General features: G+C 41.3%; 1 long non-coding RNA gene across 1 annotated transcript in view; it reads left to right on the forward strand.

The window, feature by feature from the left end:
* The first annotated feature begins 5,665 nt into the window (after positions 1-5,665).
* Positions 5,666-24,426, forward strand: part of LOC122543222 (uncharacterized) — a 210,775-nt gene continuing 192,014 nt past the window's right edge. Inside the window, exons 1-2 of the long non-coding RNA XR_006309964.2 lie at positions 5,666-6,252; positions 13,560-13,694. This is a non-coding gene — a long non-coding RNA (uncharacterized LOC122543222). The remainder of the gene's footprint in view (positions 6,253-13,559; positions 13,695-24,426) is intronic.

Here is a 24,426-nt window from a genome sequence, read left to right on the forward strand (position 1 = left end):
TATTCACTCATTCTTTTTTCTAAATAAATACCGCTCTCCTTTCACCCATCTTAAAAAATGTGTTTGTTTCCATGGCCAGCCTCTGTCATTTGTTTAGCCAGGTCATTCGTTGCTTTTGACTGCTTATTCATCAACAGCTCAGACTAAAAGCACCTCTTGCCTCTGTTATTATTGCTCCATCTATCTCCTGCTACAGATCGATGTTGCTTGCCTCCTCCTGCTTCAAGCAGTAAGATGAATTGGGAGGGAAGTTTCATTGATTTGTTAATGGATTAATCGCACGGTTGGATCTATCATTAAGCTACATGTATGTAACACGACCCGATACACGAAATATCAAGTGAAATAAAAGTGCCAGTTAAATCGACAATATTTATTCCTATTGGCAAGTGCTCATGAAGATTGAGTGCAGCTGAGCTGTGTTGCAATATGCTAATAACACAGTAGCTTGGCCTCTCTCTCGTAAACTCTGCTCATTGCAAGAGGATCTTTATTAACTTCTCAATGTCCCCAGGACTTCAGAGACTGGAACTAAATTCCTAATCTGTTGCTGTTGACCTTGAATGATGTGCCTTCCCATGAGGCAAGCTTTGAGCTCACATGCAGCATGCTATTAAAATAAAACAACATAAAATCCCAGGTTATGCCTCAGCTGATGTATATTGTCCAAATCAGGACCTTGCACTTTAGGAAAGATTTCAGGGTTGAAGATGAGATTTAATGTAATTGTGCCAGGGAGGAGGAACCTGTCTTATGTGGGGAGTTTGGAGGCACTGATTGTTCTCCTCAGACCAGTGAACATTAATGGGAAATTTAATTAAAGTTTCCACAACGATGAGGGGTTTTGATTGACCAAATATCGTAAAATGCAGTGGCAGGAGGGGCAATAACCAGAGGATACAGAAATTGAGATAATTGACAAAACTATCCCCCTGCACTCAGAGGTAAGATGAGGAGAATTTTCTTTTTGGAGCGAGTTATTTTGATCTGCAGTGTGCTACCAGAAAAGCCAGTGGAAGCAGATTCAGTGATAACTTTCAAGCAGACAACCAAGTAGAAAAATGCTGCGGGGGTAAAGAAAAAGAGCAAGTCATTGAAACTAATTAGATAAGCTTTCCAAAGAAGAGATGGAGGATGTTGAATGACCTGTATCAGTGTGGGATTCGATGATAGTAGGTTGGGATTGGTAGTCTCTGGTTGAAAGAGCTATTTGAGGCAGTCTCCTCAGCCCATTGAGACATGAATAGTTGTGAAGACAACTAGGGTGTCAAGCAAGCTGGAATATTTTCACTCAAAGTGCAATTGAATCATAGAAAAGGTTTTTCGGAAAGGATGAGAGTTTATTATAAATGGGTTCAAGAGGCAATTAGCTGCAATCAGTCTGAGGATCCCAATCTTTTTCTACATCTTTCTTTCCACCAGCAAAACCCTCTTGGTCTGCATTCAAGGATCACCACAAGCGTTATAAATAAGTGATACAGTCATCAAGATTAAGCATTATTTCCATTTTCTTCTGCACCATCCTCTATCCCTTGTGTCTATGCTGGTTGCTGTGAGATTCCTGTTGCCACCGTTTCAACTCACTCCCACATCAAAAATGATATCTTCTGTTGTCTGTGGTCCCTGATGTCACCACATAGACCACAGCATCACTGACAAAGTGTTACTAGAATTAGCCTTAGTTGTCATGAGGGGGTGAAAGGTCAAAGCCACGGCTCAGGAGGTAATACTCCCAGTGAAAAGATCATGGATTCAAGTTTGGAGATAATTGAGCATAAGATCCGGGCTGATAATCCCAGACATAATGAGGTCTAGGAGGTGGATGGTGTTAATAGATTGGGGAGATTGCAATCAAGACATTTATCTCTTCTTTTGTGGAGAGAATTTACTGACTTGCTCAGTCTTACACCACTTATTTCTCCTTGCATATTACAGCTGATGGCAATGTATATGATCTGACAATCTATGGCCACTAGCTCTTTTGTCTTACACAAAGACATTAACGAACTTAACAATATAATTATACATATATTAACAGATGGTGAGAATTGATGGTGCTCATGTCCAGAACATCAGCTGATCATATTGGTAGGAAGACTATCTCTTGATGCACGTGGTCAGTGCCTGGCATTTGCATAGTATGAATATAACCTGGCCACTCACGAATCTGACCCTGGATATTCTTTGTTGTTTCATTATCTGTGGAGTTGTGGGTGGAGTTAAACGTTGCAACCCGGTCCCTAGCACAATTTGCCTTTCACAATGGCTACCACAAAGACACTGCTACACTCCTTGCATGTATATCCTGAACAGTCTTTTAATTTGGAGCTTTCTACCCAATCATAAGAGCCAGCCTGCAAGTGGAGTGGGAGAACCACAAAATCCCATTGTACACATAAACCTTTGCCTGGTTGCAAATTTAATGCAATAATGAGGTAATAGAAGCAGGCCCTTTCAATCTCATTATATTTTGGACATCAATCTCCCTCAGCACTATTTAGGAAAACATTTGATTCTCTGTACCATCCTTTACTAGAATGCAAATTGATTAATGGATATAAGGTGAAAGATAATTATGAAATGTGATTTTTTTCCCTAATGCTTTTGTAATGTTGTTAGAAGGATTATTGTAGATCTAGAGCTGACAATTGTTGGGCAATTCAATTCAAAAAGGTTCTTTGTACTAAAGTGCCATTATAAAAGGGGAACAGTAGCTCATGATCATTGTAAAAGGCAAACCAACTTGAAACCTTTGTACTTAATTCTAAAGCACTCCTATTCAGATTCAACTGTGCAGTTGAAGTAAAGTCACTGTAGTCCTGGCTGACTATAAGGTTACTTTCTTGTTAACGAGAGAGAGAGAGAGAGAGAGAGAGAGAGAGAATTGGTGATTTAGCCTGAGGGTCATCACACCTCAGACAATGTGAGAGAAGGAGAGTCCTTCCACATTAACCTCAGCCAGTGCAGAAATCGAACGCACGCTGGTCACATTACTTTGTATCACATGTCAGCTGTCCAGCGAACTGAGCTATCTATTGCACAGCTTCTTCTGTATGTAACAGAGGATATAACACACAGAATTAGGATATTTGGCCCGAACAGTCTACACCAGCATATTCTAATGATTGTGTCTGTGAACGTCACATTCCCTGCTTCAGTAAATAGTTAGTGTTGGCAAACATTTATGAAGCTTTAACCAGGCCAAAGAAAAAGCGAGCTGCCAACTTGACATCAAACGCAAGTCATGGAAGTGGAAGGGGGTCAAAAGGGAGCTGTATGTGTCCATTTGCTGTTGAGGTTATTTTTTAGACACAATTAGTAATCAGAATTCACTCTTTTCTCCTTAATGGCAGCACTGTTCTGCTTTGAGTCATAAGATTGTGGTTTGAGTCATGTTTTAGAGACTGGAACACAAATTAAGGTTTACACTTGCATGCTGCAGTGAGTGAGTGCTGTTTTATTGCTTGAGCTGTAATGATGGCGCACTGCATTGTCAGAGGGTCAGTACTGAGGGAATGCTGCACTGCTGCATGGTTGCTACAGAGGAAGAGCTGTATTGAAAGGTTAGTACTAAGGAAGTGTTGCACTGTCAGAGGGTCAATACTAAGGAAGTGTTGCAGTACTGAGTGGAGCTATAATGTTGGACAGTCTACTGAGGAAGAGCTACATTGTCAAAGGTTAGTATTTTGGGAGAGCTGCTTTGATGAATTGTCAATCCTGGGGATTTGCTGCATTTCAGAGGATCAATATTAGAGGAAGTACTGCATGGTCAAAGGATCAATGCTCAGTGAGCAATATTAATGAGTCCATCCTGATGGAGTGCTGCAGTGGAGGAGAGAGAGGACTGCACTGTCTGTGGATCAGGGCCCTCAGATGGCAGCATAAGATCCCAAAAAAAAGACAGTTCTTTCCTTGTTTTTCTGTCCACATTCTCTATTGATGAACATTTTGTTGGCTATATGCTGCATGACTTTAATCCAGGTTTACTCCATCTCCAGTTTTCCATCTCTCCTTCCATCTTTTCCAGTGGATATTTTCAGTCGGGAAAGGATATATAAATCATTGGATGAAATATGTACACCAACTGTCCTCATCCAATAACGCATGTTTCAATAGAAATAATATTTATACAGAGCAGTGATACGCCAAGAAAGTGTCTCACAGAACTTTGCATGCAATGAATCATTTCTGAAGGGCACTCAGTGCTATGCAGAGAAATACAGTGGCCAATTCTGCACACAGCGAGCTCCTGCAAACAGAGGGGAGATGAATGGCCAATTTCTAATGGTGTCAGTTTAAGGGAGTAAAGTTGGCCAAGGCATTAGGAAAGCCCCCCTGCTCTTCGTTCTAATGGTTATTCTGAATCTTTTACATCTGTCAGAAACAGGCAAAGGAAACTGTCCATCTTGGTTAGGTAACGACCTCAACTTAACATTCAGGAATGCAAGTCCATTCAATCAACACCTTGTCATCTTGGCAACCTTTAAAACTTGTTGTGGAGAGGCCTCAGTAGTGAATCAATTTGATTACTGACAGTTGATCACAAACTGGTCAAGCAAGAGTGCTATCACCGAGTCAGTACTGACAACAAGCCAGTATTAATTTCATTGCTTCTTCAAAAGTTATGACAGAGGTCCTGCCCAGTCTTAAGTCCATGTGTTTGTACAAAACAAAGTTAAATTCAAATTGTTAACTTGTACAAAGGCCCCTTTTATTGCTGTCTGTTTCCAAGCGAGGAAGCTGAATATTTTATTTGCAAGTTGTTTTGCTAAAATGAGACAGTTAGATTCTTCTGAAATTTCACGCGATAGAAAATCACACGATGGAAAACCGCTGTAGAAGATCGCTGTATTTGTTCAGTAGAAAGTTCACGTTATCCAAACAGCATTCACAATTTGTCAATCATATTAGGGCCAATTCTTGTTGATGAAACATATGTTATATCAGAATAACCTGTATACCCGAATTGACCCAGCATCCCATAAGTGAGGGTGCTGCATTGGCTCTCAAACCTGGTGATCATTCATGAAGGTAGAGCAATGTTCTTGGTTCCAACTGCCTTAACATACTGTGTAGGGAAGGATATACAGCTTTCATTCAGTTTGTGATTTATTCATAAAACAGATCCTTGCCAAAAATGACAGAGTTCCTACTCAGTACACTATCTTGGTGAAATTGTATGTATTTTGAATAATATTAATAGTAATATTTTTTCCACACTTCCAGTCAACAAATCCTTAATTCCTATGTCTGATTTATGTCAGGTTTCTCTGCAATGTAAATTCCTCTGATCATATTTTGAATGGGAACTGCTTATGTAAACATGTCGCACTGTAATTACAATCTCCTGACAACTGTTGTGCTGTTGCATCGGAATTTGCATCTTCCAGATCTCAGCCCACACTTGAGAATTGCTTACTTCACTCTTTTGGAATTTTCTTTGTCGGCGTTTGTAACAGTGCAGTGCTCGATAAAGATATCACAATCCTTCCTCGCTTGGAAACAGACAGCATGTGAAAGGGGCCTTTGTACAGCTAACAATTTGAATTTAACTTTATTTGTACAAACACATGGACTTAAGACTGGACAGGATCTCTGTCAGAACTCCTTAAGAAGCAGTGAAATTAATACTTGCTTGTAGTCAGTACTGACTCGGTGATAGTACTCTTGTTTTCCAGTCAGAAAAGCTTAGGGGTTCAAATCCCACTGGGGAGCCTTCAATGTAAAATGTAGACTGGCATTCTCACTGCATTGAGGGAGCACTTCACTGTTGGAGGGGCAAGACCAAGGAAGCATTGCATTATTCGAGGGGCAAAACTGAGGGAACACTTCACTGTCAAAAGGTTCAGTACAGAGGAGCACTATGCTGTCAAAGAGTCTGAACTCATTGAGTGTTATACCGTCAAATTAGTGCGGATACACATCGAATTCAAGTGTCACAGCAATTACATGTGGAGTGGAAATTTGAGCTGTTGTACAATTGAACAGTTATCTGTGCTACCAAATGTTATTTTCTTGTGTTGTGCTCCTTAACACAGAATTACTACAGTTACAGAGGATTGGTGAGGAGCATTGAGCCATTACGTAACAGACAAACTGATAACTTGCAGCGATAGTGAGTCTTATGTGACAATGCTGTGCTTGGAGTCCTTATGATCACTGGTCACATGATGTCATCCTGGTCTCTGGCTCAACAACACACTCAGCTCTGAAAGCAAGAACACAGCAATACAAAGGTTGCGGAGAGCTGATGTAAGCTGAATATTGTTTACTGACGTACTTTGGTTAAAAAAAATACAAGTCTTTATGGGCTCAATTACATGGCCATTGGCTATTTGGCATGCTACAGATTTCTTTATGTGCAGTGAAAGGTTTCTTTCATATCCACCACACAGGAGGTGCTTCGAGATCCATTCACCAAGGCCTCCATCATTGTTCAAGTGAGGCCCATGGTCAACCACATCACAGACTGGAATGTGAAGTGGTGCAGTCGGTGGTTCAGAGTAGTACTAGAGCTAACGTCTCCATAAACACAGCTGTCTGTCAGTAAGGCCAAGAGAGGATGCAGGAGGTGGTTAAAAGTTAACTCAGACTCACAAACAGGTCACCCAAAATTCGAACAGAGAGTCAGGCTGGGACTTTAGAAATGGCAGTGCAGGGCCTTGATGGGATATAGCACCCCTATTTTTGACAGACAGAATTTCTGCTGGTACGAGAAAGGGTTGAGAGCACGATACAGGAGGAAACCCCAAGAGTATAGGGCCTTTCGAACTCTGCATTGAGTTCAAACAGATCTCATTTTGGCCGTTGCAAGAGCCTTCACTTGTAGCTTGGGAGTCATGAGTTGATGGAGTCGACGTAAACACTTTTGAAGGGCAGATGGCGTCTGCAAAACAGACTTGCTTTGAAGATTTTTAAATTCTTCTTCTTTAAACTTAAAAAGCAGATCCTAGTTACCTCTGAGAGTGAAAAGAAAACCTCCTTGTTTTATTGACAGGCCAACAGCTATAGTTTTGAAAAGAAATTAAATCTGTTGTGCAGTTGCAATCAGGTTCTTTCCCTTTTAATGTTTCTCTCAAGGCCATCATACCAATATGAATGGCTAGATTTCAAAAGCTACAAAGAACTTGACAGGTTTTCTGAGTTCACATTTTAGAGGTGCTACTAAGGGACTAGCTGCTTGCAATTCAGTTCTGAATCAAAGTTTATTTTTATCAGCAATTAACCGGTTCAGGAGATATTAAATTTTGAAATGGTTGACAGAAGTTTTTTTTCAACATCAAGTGTAAAAACACAAAAGCTGTATTCGATCATTGGAAGTTTGTTCATGCAAGAGACTTCAATAGTGAGACTTGAATGTGTACCCATGAGAAATAAACCTGGGATATCCAAAGTGAGAGGACCTTGGATAACTAAGGACATTGACAAGAAAATAAGGAAGAGAAAGGAGGCATATGATGCATACTGGAATACTAATTGTAAGAGAAATCAGGAAGAATATCTCAAATGCAGGACAGAGGCTAGGGCTAGATTAAGGAAGACTAAGAGGAAGCATGAGTAGAGGGTGGTAGACGGTGCTAAAACAAGTAGTGAAATGTAGTTCAACATATTATTCATAAAAGATTAGTGAAAGTTAGAGTGGGGTCCCAGAAGGAACAAGCAGGGTAAGCTGCTTATTGAAACAAAGGATATGGCAGAGGTACATCATGAGTACTTTGCTTCTGCTTTTACCAAAGTAGAAAATGGTGACAATGATCCAGTTGACAATGTGTGTGTTGAGCAACTGAGCAATACAGTGATAGATAAAGAAGAAGTACCCTGGATCAGTGGGATTTTTTTAGAGCAATGAGACAGTGCTATTTTCTGGGTCTGTACAGTGTGAAGAAGCAAAGGTGGCCTTTAGTAGAGTGATGTGCTCTTCCTGTTGGGTGTGGGAGTTTAGGGAGAGTTCCTGATGATTATATCTGGTCAGCATGGACAAGTGGGACCAAAAGGTCTGTACATCTTTATGATTCTCAGTCCTAAAAAGGTTGACATCACTCAAGGTAGAGAAATCACCAGACCTGGTTGGGATACTTGTTAAATTGCTGAGCTATTGACAGAAATTTTCCAGTCCTCTCTGAACCCAGAATTAGTTCTGGGAGACTAGGGGATTGCAAATCTGATGCCACTGTTTAAGAAAGAATCAAAGAATAACCCAGGAAAGTACAGACCTGTCAACTTGTCATCAATAGTACGAAAACTGATCAAGGCCATAATATGGGGGAAGGTAAATATGTGCTTAGAGAAAAATAAGTCAATACTGGATGGTCAACATGGCTTTGTCAAGGGCAGGTCATATCTGACAAATTTATTTGACTTTTTGATGAGGTTACACAGATAGTGGATGAGGGCAATGCTGTGAATGTTGTACATTTGGACTTTGAGAAAACATTTGATACAGTGCCACAAGGCAGGTTGGTTAGCAAATTAGAAATGATTGATGGGGCCTTGGCAACATGGTTTAGAAGTTGGATAAAAGATAGGAAACAGGGTAGGTGTAGATAGATATTTTTCAGATTGGAGACAAGGTGAAAGTAGTGTTCCCCAGGAATTGTTGTTGGAATCTTTAGTTTTTCTGATTTATATTAATGATTTGGTGATGGGTATGGAGGAAAAAGTCTGTAAGTGTGCAGATAATACGAAGAACAAAGAAAATTACAGCACAGGAACAGGCCCTTCCGCCCTCCAAGCCTGCGCTGATCCAGATCCTCTCTCTAAACCTGTCACCTGTTTTCAAAGGATCTGTGTCCCTCTGCTTCCTACCCATTCACCTATCTGTCTAGATACATCTTAAATGATGCTATCGTGCCCGCCTCAGCCACCTCCGCTGACAACACGTTCCAGGTACCCACCACCCTCTGTGTAAAGAACTTTTCGCATATATCTCCGTTAACCTTTTCCCGTCTCACTTTGAACTCATGACTCCGAGTAATGGAGTCTCCCCACTCTTGGAAAAAGCTTCTTGCTATCCACCCTGTCTATATCTCTCATGATTTTGTAGACCTCAATCAGGTCTCCCCTCAAACTCCATCTTTCTAATGAAAATAATCCTAATCTACTCAACCTCTTCATAGCTAGTGCCCTCCATACCAGGCAACATCCTGGTGAACCTCTTCTGCACCCTCTCCAAAGCATCCACATCCTTTTGGTAATGTGGCGACCAGAACTGTATGGAGTATTCCAAATGTGGTTGAACCAAAGACCTATACAACTGTAACATGACCTGCCAACTCTTGTACTCAATACCCCGTCCAATGAAGGATAGCATGCCATATGCCTTCTTGACCACTCTATTGACCTGCATTGCTACCTTCAGGGTACAATGGACCAGAACACCCAGATCTCTCTGTACATCACTTTTCCTCAGGACTTTTCCATTTACCATATAGGTCGCTCTAGAATTGAATCTTCCAAAATGAATTATCTCTCATTTGCCCAGATTGAACTCCGTCTGCCATTTCTCTGCCCAACTCTCCAATCTATCTATATTCTGCTGCATTCCAAGACAGTCCACTTCACTATCTGCTACTCCACAATCTTAGTGTCATCTGCAAACTTGCTCATCAGACCACCTATACTTTCCTGATGATCATTTATGTATTTCACAAACAACAGTGGTCCCAGCACGGATCCCTGTAAAACGCAACTGGTCACAGGTCTCCAGTTTGAGAATCTCCCTTCCACTACTACTCTCTGTCTCCTGTTGCCCAGCCAGTTCTCTATCCATCTAGCTAGTACACCCTGGACCCCATGCTGGGGAGAATAGTGAATTATGAGGATAGTGCTGAGCAACTTCAGAGGAGCCTTGACAAGTTGACCAAATGGGCAGACACCTGGCAGATGCATTTCAAGGCAGAAAAATGTAAGGTAATGCATTTTGGTAAAAGAAACATGAAGAGACAATTGTAGGCTAATGGTACAACTCTGAGGGGAGTACAGGAGCATAGAGACCTTGGGATTCAAGTACATAATTTTCTTCTTGGATCCTTGGGTTTATAAATGGTAGGATTTGGAATTCACTGCCTGGGAGAGTGGTGGAGACAGTTTCCATAGAAGGTTTCAAAAGAAAGCTGGATCTATAAGTTTGGAAGTGATGAATTCAGAGGACTATGGAGATAGGGCTAGAGAATTGGGTTAGCTGTGTAGCTCCTTTGGGAGCCAGTACAAACATGAGTCATAGAGTCATAGAGCAATACAGCATGGAAACAGGCCCTTTGGCCCAAACTGGTCCATGCTGACCATGGTGCCCACTCAGCTAGTTCCAATTGCCCACATTTGGTCCATATCCCTCAAAACTCTTCCCATCCATGTACCCATCCAAATGTTGCTATTGTGCCTGCATCAACCATTTTCTCTGGCAGCCCGTTCCATATATGCACCACTCTCTGTGTGAAGAATTGCCCCTCAGGGCCTTCTTAAATCTTTCTCTTCTCACCTTAAATCTATGCCCACTAGGTTTCAATTCCTCATCCCTGTGAAAAACAAACTATAAGCATTCATCCTATCAATGCCCCTCATGATGTTATGCACCTGAATAAGGTCACCCTTCATTCTCCAACGATTTCAAGGAATAAAGTTCTATCCTGACCAACCTCTCCCTATAACTCAGGCCAAACAGTCCTAGCAACATCCTCATAAACCTTCTTTACACTCATTCCAGTTTAGCTATGTCTTTCTCACAACAGGGTGACCAAAGCCGTACGCAATACTCCAAGTGTGGCCTCACCAATGACTCATAAGGCTGTAGCATAATGTCCCACCTCCTATAATCAATGCCTTGACTGATGAAGGCCAACATGCTAAATACTTTTTTTCCCACTCTGTCTACCTGCGACACCATTTTCAACAAATGATGTACTTGTATTCCTCGGTCCCTCTGTTCCACAACACTCCTCAGGACCTTACCATTTACTGTATAAGTCCTACCTTGGTTTGACTTTCCAAAGTGCAACACCTCATACTTCTCTGTATTGTTTTGCAGTTTCCAATCACTAGCCCAGTTCCTCATCTCATGTTTGATAACCTTCCTTGTAATGAGCAATATCTCACAATTTTTTTTCATCTGCAAACTTACTAACCATGCCTTGTACATTCACATCCAGATCATGTATGTAAATGACAAAGATCCCAGTAACAACCCCTGTGGCATACCATTAGTCACAGGCCTCCAGTCCAAGAAACAAATTTCAACCATCACCCTCTGCTTCCTACCATCGAGCCAATTTTGAATACAATTACCTTGCACGAATGTGACCTAACTTTTATGACTAGCCTGAATGGCCTCCTACTGTTCTGTAAAATTCCATCATTCTATTTATTCCATCTCCCCGTAGCTGCTGTTATTTCCCACGGTGAATACTGGGTGATACTGGGCAGCTGTGGATGTGCCAAAGAGAGTATGAGGGGTCATGTCAGGTGCGTTAAGGAATTAGGTGTAATGCATAGACAGTCCAATAGTTTCTGAAACAAAATCTCAACTGAGGTGGCCCTTTAATCGGCCAAACACAAGACTTGTCCACCCATGTGGCCATCTACACACTTCTTCTGAGCTGGGGGAGCCCAACTCCAACTTGCATCTATTTCCAGCCCAATGCAAACATTGCTTTTTCCGATGAACTACCCACTCTGGAAGCAAAGGTTTGGCCTGTAGGTCCAAAGGAGAATTCCAAAGGAAGACACAATTTTGGAGATGCCGGTGTTGGACTGGGGTGTACAAAGTTAAAAATCACACAACACCAGGTTATAGTCCAACAGGTTTAATTGGAAGCACACTAGCTTTTGGAGCGCTGCTCCTTTATCAGGTGGTAGTGGAGGGCTCAATCCTAACACACAGAATTTACAGCAAAACTTTACAGTGTGATGTAACTGAAATTATACATTGAAAAATACCGTGATTGTTGGTTGAGTCTTTCATCTGTTCAAATACCATGATAGTTTCAATTCTTTCATGTGGAAATCACAAAACTTTTGTTTAAAAGTTGCATTCTCAGTTTAACTGTAACAATTGGTGTAAGCTAGACAATACGTCTAGCAGAAATATGTTGTCCAGCTAACACCAATTGTTACAATTAACCTGAGAATGCAACTTTTAAACAAAAGTTTTGTGATTTCCACATGAAAGAATTGAAACTATCATGGTATTTGAACAGATGAAAGACTCAACCAACAATCAAGGTATTTTTCAATGTATAATTTCAGTTACATCACACTGTAAAGTTTTGCTGTAAATTCTGTGTGTTAGGATTGAGCCCTCCACTACCACCTGATAAAGGAGCAGCGCTCCGAAAGCTAGTGTGCTTCCAAAGGAAGACACAAAAGTGAAGATGTTTCAAGTGGGAATTCCAGAACTTTGCACAGAAACAGGTGACAGCACAGTGATGGTCCAATGAAAATACCTGGTGTTGTGAGGCCTGAATTTCTTTGCAGATGTGAGGCCTCCCCTGTCCTAATTTGAAACACAGACTAAATTAATTTATTCTCTGCTTAGTTAAATCAGAATGCTCCAAATTTTGTACTTCCAAACATGTTTGTTTTTTCTTTTAACTTGAGCATCGCTGACAAGCTCATATCTAATTGTCCTTGACTACAATATTTGATGTTTTGAAGAGTAGTATCACCTGCCACTCACTGCGCTTCCTAAATGCAAACATTTTAAAATTCTAACAATGTCTTCACTAAGTCAGTGAAAGGTATCTGCCGGCATTTCTGTGCTCACCTCTTTCTGGTGCCGGTAACATGTGCTTCCACATTACAGTCATAATGGAACCTTATTTTCTCAAAGTACTTTTCCAGCCCTCTGGGCCTCGGGAATTAAATGCTGTCAGTTAGCAGTGAAAGTGTGCGGTTTTCAGTCTACAGACACCTGTCATAATTAAACTAATGGCTTTGAAAATTTAGTCTGATGTTGAATTTGTCTTGTGCCAGGAGCAGCACTGATTAAACTTCATGTTGACAGTGATGAGCTTTTGGTGACTGTATCTTCATAACTGGATTAGACTAGTTGCATGCTATGACTTTTTCCTCTGTTTTTGAAGCTTTTCAGCTGTTGTCATCTGTGGACTCTCTCTTCTGAGTCAGATTGGATTTGAACCCACACTCCAGACATTTAAGCCCCAGAACCCAGACTAACCACCGCGGGGGAGAGGCTATTTCTCAGATGAAAAATATAACAGAGAAGCCATCTGCCCTTTCATGTGAATACGAATGACCCTGTGACACAAACTGAAGAAGAGCAGGGGAGTTGCTGCCAATGGCCTGTTTTACGTTAGATTGCACAGCATGGAGACAGGCCTTTCAGCCCAAACTGGTCCATGCTGACCAAAGTTTCTTGAGTAACATCGTGAAAAACATTTATCTGGCCATTGCTCTCTGTGATATCTTGCTTTACACAGATTGACTGTGTAGTTTCGAAACTACAATAATAATTTTACTTCAAAAGTTACTTAATTAGCTGTACTTTATTTTTAGGTGCACTACTGTTGTGAAAGGTGCTATGTAAATGTGTGTCTTTCTTTTAGTAGAGATCCACTGATGGAAGGCAGCAACCAAATTGATTGCATCACTTTCTACCATCCATCCCATTGATCTTGCTCTGGGCCACTGTCAGATTTTGATTTGTGAGGAACGTTTAACATCAGGCCATTAAAAATATGGTAAGTGGTAATTGTTTTTTGCGTAGATCGAAATGTAGTAGAAAATTATTTGCAATTCGTTGAGATCTGTGTCTCATCAGTTATTTTACATTTTGTAGGGGTTCCTAATGACACCACCAAAGTTAGCAATGACAGTAAGTCCATTAGTGGACCAAGCATATTAACAGTTTGTGCCCAAGTATTCTCAACAGAGATTGCATAGTTTCATAATGCCCCTCACATCAGGTCTTGCAATTAAGCCCATTCCTTGAACACTATAACACTGAGAGTACTGACCAACCAGTACAACATTTCTGGTATTTATTTGTTTCACTGTCCCCCATAAAGCCATCAACTGTGGTAACAAGAAAGAATAGTTCAGATTTTGTACACTTTATCCTGGCTTTTAAATCAAATAGAGCGATAAATCTTGCAAGAGAGAGTGCAGCTGCAATTGGGAAATGTTTATTCAATATGAATTCACACAGCGATTACTCGATAAACACTCTTGACAGGAGGATGGAATACCCTGGAAATGAGATGGTGGCCAAGCCAAAAGAAACAAGCTGGGCCTGGCTTGAAATTCTTCGATGTGAAAAAAAGAGGCGCCTATCAGAAATACTCCATCATTAATGAGCAGCAAACAGATTTACCACCTCAGAAACTGTTTCCAATCTCTGGGCAAGTGTATGGGCACTTTGTTATTGTAGGAGGAAAGAGCTGTGCTTTGGAAAATATTCCAAAGTTTCCGTTAAAGGTCACAGACATTTTGTTGGCTAATTGTTGGGGTGTTCAGAATAATGATGCATGACCTTGAAATTAGTTCTGGGCAGTTCAGGGGCAAACAGGAAGCATCTCTTAAACTGCATTTATTTCAATGCAAGGGGCCTAACAGGGAAGGCAGATGAACTCAGGACATGGTTAGGAACATGGGACTGGGATATCATAGCAATTACAGAAACATGACTCAGGGATGGGCAGGACTGGCAGCTTAATGTTCCAGGATACGAATGTTACAGGAAGGATAGAAAGGGAGGCAAGAGAGGAGGGGGAGTGGTGTTTTTGATAAGGGATAGCATTACAGCTGGGCTGAGGGAGGATATTCCCGGAAATACATCCAGGGAAGTTATTTAGGTGGAACTGAGAAATAAGAAAGGGATGATCACCTAATTGGGATTGTATTACAGACCTCCTAATAGTCAGAGGGAAATTGAGAAACAAACTTGTAAGGAGATCTCAGCTACCTTTAAGAATAATAGGGTGGTTATGGTCAGGGATTTTAACTTTCCAAACATAGACAGGGACTGTCATAGTGTTTAGAGTTTAGATGGAGGGGAATTTGTTAAGTGTGTACAAGAAAATTTTCTGATCAGTATGTGGACGTACCTATGAGAGAAAGTGCAAAACATGACCTACTCTTGGGAAATAAGGCAGGGCAGGTGACTGAGGTGTCAGTGGGGGAGCACTTTGGGGCCTGCAACCATAATTCTATTAGATTTAAAATAATAATGGAAAAGGATAGACCAGATCTAAAAGTTGAAGTTATAAATTGGAGAAAGGCTAATTTTGACGGTATTAGGCAACAAATTTCAAAAGCTGATTGGGGGCAAATGTTCGCAGGTAAAGGGACGGCTGGAAAATGGGAAGCCTTCAGAAATGAGATAACAAGAATCCAGAAAAAGTATATTCCTGTCAGAGTGAAAGGGAAGGCTAGTAGGTATAGGGAATGCTGGATGACTAAAGAAATTGAGAGTTTGGTTAAGAAAAAGAAGGAAGCATATGTCAGGTATAGACAGGATAGATCGTGTGAATCCTTAGAGTATAAAGGAAGTAGGAGTATACTTAAGAGGGAAATCAGAAGGGCAAAAAGGGGACATGAGATAGCTTTGGCAAATACAATTAAGGAGAATCCAAAGAATTTTTACAAATACATTAAGGACAAAAGGGTAACGAGGGAGAGAATAGGGCCCCTCAAAGATCAGCAAGGTGGCCTTTGTGTGGAGCCGCAGGAGATGGGGGAGATACTAAATGAGTATTTTGCATCAGTATTTACTGTGGAAAAGGATATGGAAGATATAGACTGCAGGGAAATAGATGGTGACATCTTGCAGAATGTCATATTACAGAGGAGGAAGTGCTGGATGTATTGAAATGGGTAAAGGTGGATAAATCCCCAGGACCTGATCAGGTGTACCTGAGAACTCTGTGGGAAGTTAGAGAGGTGATTGCTGGGTCTCTTGCTGAGATATTTGTATCATCGATAGTCAAGGGTGAGGTGCCGGAAGACTGGAGGTTGGCAAACGTGGTGCCACTGTTTAAGAAGGGCGGTAAAGACAAGCCAGGGAACTATAGACCGGTGAGCCTGACCTCGGTGGTGGGAAAGTTGTTGGAGGGAATCCTGAGGGAGAGGATGTACATGTATTTGGAAAAGCAAGGACTGATTAGGGATAGTCAACATGGCTTTGTGTGTTGGAAATCATGTCTCACAAACTTAATTGAGTTTTTTGAAGAAGTAACCAAGAGGATTGATGAGGGCAGAGTGGTAGTTGTGATCTATATGGACTTCAGTAAGGCTTTCGACAAGGTTCCCCATGGGAGACTGGTTAGCAAGGTTAGATCTCATGGAATACAGAGTGAACTAGCCATTTGGATACAGAACTGGCTCAAAGGTAGAAGACAGAGGGTGGTGGTGGAAGGTTGTTTTTCAGACTGGAGGCCTGTGACCAGTGGAGTGCCACAAGTATTGTTGCTGGGTCGTCTACTTTTTGTCATTTACATAAATGATTTGGATGCGAGCATAAGAGGTACAGTTAGTAAGTTTGCAGATGACACCAAAATTGGAGGTGTAGTGGACAGCGAAGAAGGTTACCCCAGATTACAACAGGATCTGGACCAGATGGGCCAATGGGCTGAGAAGTGGCAGATTGAGTTTAATTCAGATAAATGTGAGGTGCTGCATTTTGAGAAAGCAAATCTTAGCAGGACTTATACACTTAATGGTAAGGTCCTAGGGAGTGTTGCTGAACAAAGAGACCTTGGAGTGCAGGTTCATAGCTCCTTGAAAGTGGAGTCACAGGTAGATAGGATAGTGAAGAAAGTGTTTGGTATGCTTTCTTTTATTGGTCAGAGTATTGAGTACAGGAGTTGGGAGGTCATGTTGCGGCTGTACAGGACATTGGTTAGGCCACTGTTGGAATATTGCATGAAATTCTGGTCTCCTTCCTATTGCAAGATGTTGTGAAACTTGAAAGGATTCAGAAAAGTTTTACAAGAATGTTGCCAGGGTTGGAGGGTTTGAGCTACAGGGAGAGGCTGAACAGGCTGGGGCTGTTTTCCCTGGAGCGTCAGAGGCTGAGGGGTGACCTTATAGAGGTTTACAAAATTATGAGGGCCATGGATAGGATAAATAGGCAAAGTCTTTTCCCTGGGATGGGGGAGTCCAGAACTAGAGGGCATAGGTTTAGGGTGAGAGGGGAAAGATATAAAAGAGACCTAAGGGGCAACTTTTTCACAGAGGGTGGTACATGTATGGAACGAGCTGCCAGAGGACGTGGTGGAGGCTGGTACAATTGCAACATTTAAGATGTATTTGGATGGGAATATGAATAGGAAGGGTTTGGAGGGATATTGACCGAGTGCTGGCAGGTGGGACGAGATTGGGTTGGGATATCAGGTCGGCATGGATGGGTTGGACCGAAGGGTCTGTTTCCATGCTGCACATCTCTATGATTCTGTGACATAGGAAGTTGGAAATTTGAACTCTCTCCCCCAAAAGGCCGGTTGCAAACTTCAAACTGGGAATTGATTGACTTTAGTGAGAAAACAATTTTAAGGATTATTTAAATATGGTCTAATATTCATCTGAATTGTGAAACAGACTCAAGGTTCTGAATGGCCTCCTCCTGTTTCTAAATTCCAGATTTGCTGCACCAACCCATGAGGGAGGGATTAGGACTATATTCATTGGAAGTGCAATACAGTCAAGAAAGCACTGGCTACGAAGAAAATCTAAACCCTTTGTATGAGCAGCCAGATGTTTTATCAGGGTATGTAATGTTACCTGTGGCCAGGAAGTAACGTTCTTTCCTCTGAATATGCTGTTTGAGTTCTCATTCAGGCCCTTCGGATATAATATAGCCCAGGGACCACAAACCAGTGTTGAGGGAGCTGCAATGTCAGAGGTGTGTTTTTTTGATGAGATATTAACCCAGGTCTCATCAGGCTTCTCAGGCACCCTGTGGCACTATTTTCAAGAAGAACAGGGTGCCTGAGAGGCGTGATGTCTCAAGTTTAACAGTTGCCACAGACTGCTAAAAAGGCATTAACAGCAGAGAAAGAGGTCACATGACTATGGCAAGCCAGCTAGTGGACTAAGTGTAATTGCATTTCTCCAACATCCCTCTTTTCATAAAGGAGCAGAAACAAAAACTTGTATATTGTCGTGGATTGTCATCATTCAGCCAAGTGGACCTCCTAGAATCTGAGTTCCCTCTTTGGGGTTTTTCATCTGGTCTAACCAAGGAGCCCTCGCTGACAGATAGAAACAGGAGTGTCAGAGTTTCTGTTCACTCTGAAAGCTGCTCTGAGAGAGCTGGACTCAATGTCAAGGACTCACCTCATGGAAATAAAGGGTGACTTAGTGATGAGATACCGGCCTGTGTGGAATTATTTCACGTATCATTTACAATGGGAAGTTACACAAGTTGCCTAATGTACAAATCCGCAAAACTATCGTTTAATCCGGTCAGTTCCATTTTTGCACACATATTGCTGACATAGTTTTTAAATCATGCAGATCTTCTAATAGTACAAGAATGCATTGTTGTTGTTGGTAGTTCATCTGGTAAGTGCGTGTTCCAAGGACTGTCATTTCCATGGCAAATGCTGTTGCAGTGGGAAATGTTATTATTTCTTCCTGATCCGTTGGCTGCACTGAAGAAACAGCTTCTCTCGTAGCACATATATAATTGCAGTTGTGACTATATGTCTGCTCATATGATCAAAGTGACAACTCTTGACACAAGTTGCCAAGTGGGCTGACTATTGTTGGAATGTTGAATATTTGCACTCTGACTGGCTCTCCAATGCTCAGTTCTGGCAATGAATTGGCTGTTTTATCAAGGTGAAATTCGGTTTCTGTCATTTCATCCTGAATTTTTCACTTGCACTTGTAACTCTCTCTGACTGCAGTAAATTTTGGTCTTGAAAGAGTAGTTTCGCTACAGCATGACATTACTCTTTGGACTGGACTACTTTCTTTGCCTTCAGGAACTCTGTTTCACCACTCAGGTTTGCCTTGCACAAGTCTCTGCTGGATTTGCTCAATCTTTCAATGACCCCTTTATGGTGCTGAATTTCCCAATCCTTTACGAAATGGCGCAATTATTTATTTGTGAATTCAGAGCAGTTGTCACTTATCACAATACCTGTATGTGCTGTAACAACTGAAGTGTGCTTTCTGGTGGCTTATTATCAATCCCGCTGTGTATCGTTGATGTCAGGTGGTCTAACTTCAAGTAGTCAAAATAATAATGCTGACACAACAGTCAGTGATTGTGAGCATGGAGAGATCTATCCTAAGCTTCACCGATGGTCTGTCTGGGATGTCATGCACCATAAGCAGCTTCTTTGCTGGTTGTTTTGAGTGTTGCACTGGTTGATGTGGTCCAAAGTGGTCATTGCTTCTGTTTGACCAGTGGAGCACTTCTCTTGGCTTTTTCAGATTCCACTCAGTTTCCATGATGGCTTCAGTGATGAGCTTCAGCATCTCTTTTCTCACCTCCTTTAAGGATAATGAATCTCTTTCCTTTGTACAGATGCTATCTTGAACTATCACTTCATCTCTGTGTGATCATCCTATAGCTAGAGGTGGGTCCTTGATGTTTTTCGACTGTGCTTTCATGACTATTTCCCTCAGCACTTGAAGGGTTGCATCCTGTGTAGTTTTCTTGATATGAACAAGAAGGTTGTGTTTCCATTTCAATATCTCTGCTAGTTTGATGACTTCCAGGGCATGTCGAACTGCTTCTTTTCATTGAGTCTGGAAAATTTCACACTCGTCCTCACATCCTCAATTGTCTTCATAAAGAGTCCTGTTTTTGACAACGTGTCTGTGATCTGCATCTGTTTCTTTTCTTGTGGTTCACGCCCTGATGATATCTCAGCAAACAAAATAACATTCTTTACCGACACTTTGGAGCAGAGAGAGGCAGTTGGAGGAATATGTCTTGAAGTGACTTATAGACAGACTCCACACTCGCTTTGTCTCTCCAAAACATGCTTGGATTAAAATGCTTGCAAGTAAAGAGAATAGCCAGGCATCCTTCCCCTGTCAGCATCTGCAGTCATTGTTTTTACCTAGGCATCCTTCCCCTGTCTGAGTGTAGCATTGTTCCATTTATGTTAATGCCCTGGATACAAATGCCAACTGGTTGTCCTGGCTACATGAAGGGTGCTCAAAGTGCAATGTTTCTATCATCATGCTGCAATACTTGCAGTGTAATACCTCAGCACTGGCGTTGTCATGACTACTTTGATTCTAATGAGGCTGCTTCATGTTCTGTACATCAATACCACTGCACATTCTTACTGGTGAACCTACATAGAGCTTCACATTCTGATAACCAAATGGATAAGGAGTTAACAAACAGTTTGGTGAGCTGTTTCTAGCAGTTACATTACATTTTGATTGAAGCTTCATCCACTATGTCTCTACCCATAGATGAGCAGATCATCTACAATACATTCCACTCTGGGAGGATCACTGAATATCTTGTGCTCTCTGATTTAATACTTTTCCTGAAATGCCAAACAAAGTGAGCGTCCACCTATATCTCCCAAAGTGAGCGTCCACCTATATCTCCCAAATGAGCGTCCACCTATATCTCCCAAATGAAGTCCAAAATGCTGAAAGTATAATATTGCTACCTTCATCCAGCTTCATGCCCAATAAGCATCTTTCACTCAAGGGTTGTTTGTCTTGGAAAATTATGGTAATTTTTCTTCAAATGTTGGCCTGGATAGTGAGATCTCTTCAAAGTTTTCATTGAGATCCTTTAGAGCTTTGCATACTCATGGTTTTCCATGTTTTTTTCATTGCTGTCATGCCACCAATCCAGTGTGTTGGAGTGGTCTTTTTTTTTGTTGTTGACTCTCTTCCTTTCCAGCACCTGATATTTAAACCCTCAGGCAGGTCCTGAGAGCAGCTAGGCATCTCCTCAGGCAGGTCCTGAGTTGATCTCACATTCTCTAATATTGGGAGGTGATATTCAACAGGAATACACCTGCCAAAACTTATCAATCGCCTAGTCCTGTGAAGTTCCTGGAATCTGTTGAGGAATCAATGGCTTAACGTTCTGCAAATTATTTCGGGTTGCTAGTCAAAGCTGTAGACTTGCTTTAACTGAGATGAGTAGCTATTCTTAATATCTACCATCTAGATCCCCAAATCTTTGTTCGTCCAATTGCATTGTGCTCTCAGCTTCATTTTTCTTGTTGGCATGAGTATCATTCCTCATATTGCGTCAACCTTATTTTGGAGGGCTTCAGTTTTGGGTCTTGATTTTGAGCCACTTTGCATTACTCTGGGAAGCTCATGATGTTGCGTGAAGCATCAGTGACTATCTGACACTTCACATTCACTTGATGCTCTTCTTCTGTCATCATCATTCCAATAGTCCCATTTTTAAACGTTACTTTGCCAACCTGTTGTATGGTGCAGGCAGATTCAGCAGGAGCATTGGCTGTCACCTTTGCAGCAGCCATTTTTATTGCCTTGTTGTACTTCTTTCTCATTAAATACTTGTATGGAAATTGATTTAGCTGCTTGTAGTTGGAGACTGTTTCCCCCGAGTTAGACATGCCTTAATTTCTTCCCTAAGTCCTCCACCATATTTACATCCTGTGCTCTGCTCTTGATGTTTCTCCTAGCTCTTCTGAAAATATGTCTTCCTTTTTTTCTGACATGCATTTCTCATTCAACCTGCAATATCTTTCAGCGTAATGCAAAGCCATTAATGTTCTCCCATTAATATGCTCCAGCTGCTGATTGACTAGCTCCTAATTTTTACACGTGGCAATAGCTTTCTTGAGTATAAGCTTCTCCATCTCTCAATAAAGGTGCTCTCACAACAATATCTCATGTGCCCAAGACAATTCTATGCCTGATGAGATCATCTTACAGTTGTCCAAACTCATAGGATTCAAGTACACTGACCAGCGTGGTCACGTATTGATCAGTGGTCTCCTCTCCCCCAGGCTCTGATGTTGAATATATAACTTAAGAAGTGATGTTAATATGGGGCTCAAAATGTGTCTTCAAGGTTTTTTCTGCAGTCTGGCCATTCTGTTCCTCAGTAAAATCTAAGCTGCAATACAATTTGTAGCATTCTTTTCCCAGCACTGATTGCAATGTTCATCAGATTTTTAATTAATACTGTAGCTGTTTCATAATTGCGTCATCGCTAATGGAAAATAAATCCAATTCTGATTCATTATCTCCTTTCCTTTCCAAAGAAACCATGGAGTGGAAAATGCACAGCTATTTTGACTCCCCCAGTAATTCAAAGTTGCAGATTGCTGTTTTTGTTTACTTCTTTCTGTCTCTTTCAGCAGCTCTTAGAGTTTTTGAAAATCCAAACATTTTCATTGCTGATACCGTGTTTCAAGTCTGTCATGGCTAACGCTGAATAAACACAAAGGTACAAGCTGCTCAGGTAGAAACCACATGACAGTAGTAAGTCAGCCAGGTCACATTTCTCCAGACATCGCTGGTGTCCAAGCCAATACTTACCCCAAGCAACATCACAAAAACTACAAGACTTAATTATTGCTTCTGTACGTATTTGGCTGGTGCATTGCCGACATTTCAACAGTGACAAAAGCTTCAAAAGTGCCTCAGTGACTCTTGGCTGTTGTGTGACCTTTCAGTCTGTACTTTTGATGTATTCGACATAACAGCAGCATAAATGAATCTTGTCTGAGCTTGTTGGAAGCCCCTCAGATTTATTAAATGTTACTGCAAAGGTTAGAAACAGAGGTGTTAACTTCTACCAGTCATGACAGGCATAAACGTCTGAGTGTGGTATAATGATGAAGGATTTCATAATCTAATCGGCCGGCTATATACAAAGCCTGTTGCTTGGTCTGGGCTTGACAAGGCTCATTGCTTTTGATAGTTGGCAGGGTTTGTTGAATTGATTTGAAATTCCAGTCTGACAGTGGGTATCAGTGCCCAAGGTGAAGATGATGAAGGCTGAAAGTGTTTGTTGGAAAACAAAATGGTTCTGAAGTGCTACATGTTACAATAGTTCTGGCCGTTCAACTGATAACACACAGTCTGCTGGTGAAGCCAAAGTGTCCAACTCAAGCTTTCAGAGGGAGCAAATGTATCTGTGCCAGCTTTCTAAAATACTCCTTATTATGCCTGACCAAATGCAGTTATACTTGTACAATCCTGAAACTTCTTGTTCCCTCAGAACAGTCCTCTTCCGTAGATAATCTGCAGAGGTGTATCCTTTACTGCTAATGACTAGTTAAGGCAGGATAATAGAGAATTGGTGGCCAGGAACTATCACAAATCTCCCTTATCCAGTACTGCATTGTGGTCGAGGTGCCAACAGTAATGATTTGGGAAATGATCACAGTGATGCCACCAAAGCTGCTTCTCTCTTGACAAAGAACAGAGATGCCTGGGATTTCAGGAGGCATAGGGATTCACATTAGTTCCCTGTGGAAAGGTTTCATTGCTCAAAGGAATAGAGTTGCAACAGTTCCCATCTTTAGTATGGGAGGGAATACAACATAATTATAATCACAGAATATAATAATGAAGAGGATCTGGAAATGGTGCTTGAACTCAACCTTCAAACTCAGCAGGGAAACACCGAACAACTCAGCCCAGGTCAACACTTGAAGCAGTGGACAACGAATGATGTGCAAGAGATTGTGCAGGAAGATTGGAGCAGTGGATTCAAGACACAATATTTAAGCAAAAAAGGTTCTTAAGGTACGTAAGAGAAATAATATTGCATTGCTTTGACATTTGCAAGCCCAGTAATTGTCTTCTAGACTCATCACTCAGAACTGGGGAATGGAATTGGTCTTACAAACCAATTCTTGCAAACAAGTCGACAAAGAAAAGTCATCGGGTATGGTATAAAACATTGTTTATTTTTAAATTTTCTTTAAATGTTTTTATTTATTAGTTATAGAAATCATGGAATGGGGGAAATGATGGTTGTTGAAGGCAGGTCAATTCTTTTAACATCCAGGAATATATTAAACCAGAGTTTGCAACTCCGATGTTCAGGTATGACAGACATTTTGAAAATAACCTGCAAATCTAGCATCTGTGTTGAATTAAGACTTAACATCTGTCCATGTTTCCTGCCTAAAATTATCCTTGAGCCTAATGGCTGTTGTATGGAAGAGGTCAAGAGTCCAAACCCCAAACAGGGTGCTCTGAAAAGTTGAACTGATTAAATCTATTCATTAATAGGCTGGCACCAGATAAAATGGTCAACAAAAGCTGTTGGACCATTATAAAGAATCCTTACCATGTCTGTGTCCCTCTGGAGCTGTAGTCCCATACCAAGCTGATGACTCTTTCTATCATTGAGGCAACTTGAGAGAGGTAATAAATAATCTGCTCATATCTACGGAACAAGTCAAAAATATCACTTCCTCTTAGCTCAGTTCTCTGCTTCTCATAGAGTCATAGAGATGGACAGCATGGAAACAGACCCTTTGGTCC

Source organism: Chiloscyllium plagiosum, unplaced genomic scaffold (genome assembly GCF_037043375.1).
Source record: "Chiloscyllium plagiosum isolate Xiang-an unplaced genomic scaffold, Cpla_swu_hap1 HiC_scaffold_48, whole genome shotgun sequence".
Taxonomy (NCBI): Eukaryota; Metazoa; Chordata; class Chondrichthyes; order Orectolobiformes; family Hemiscylliidae; genus Chiloscyllium; species Chiloscyllium plagiosum.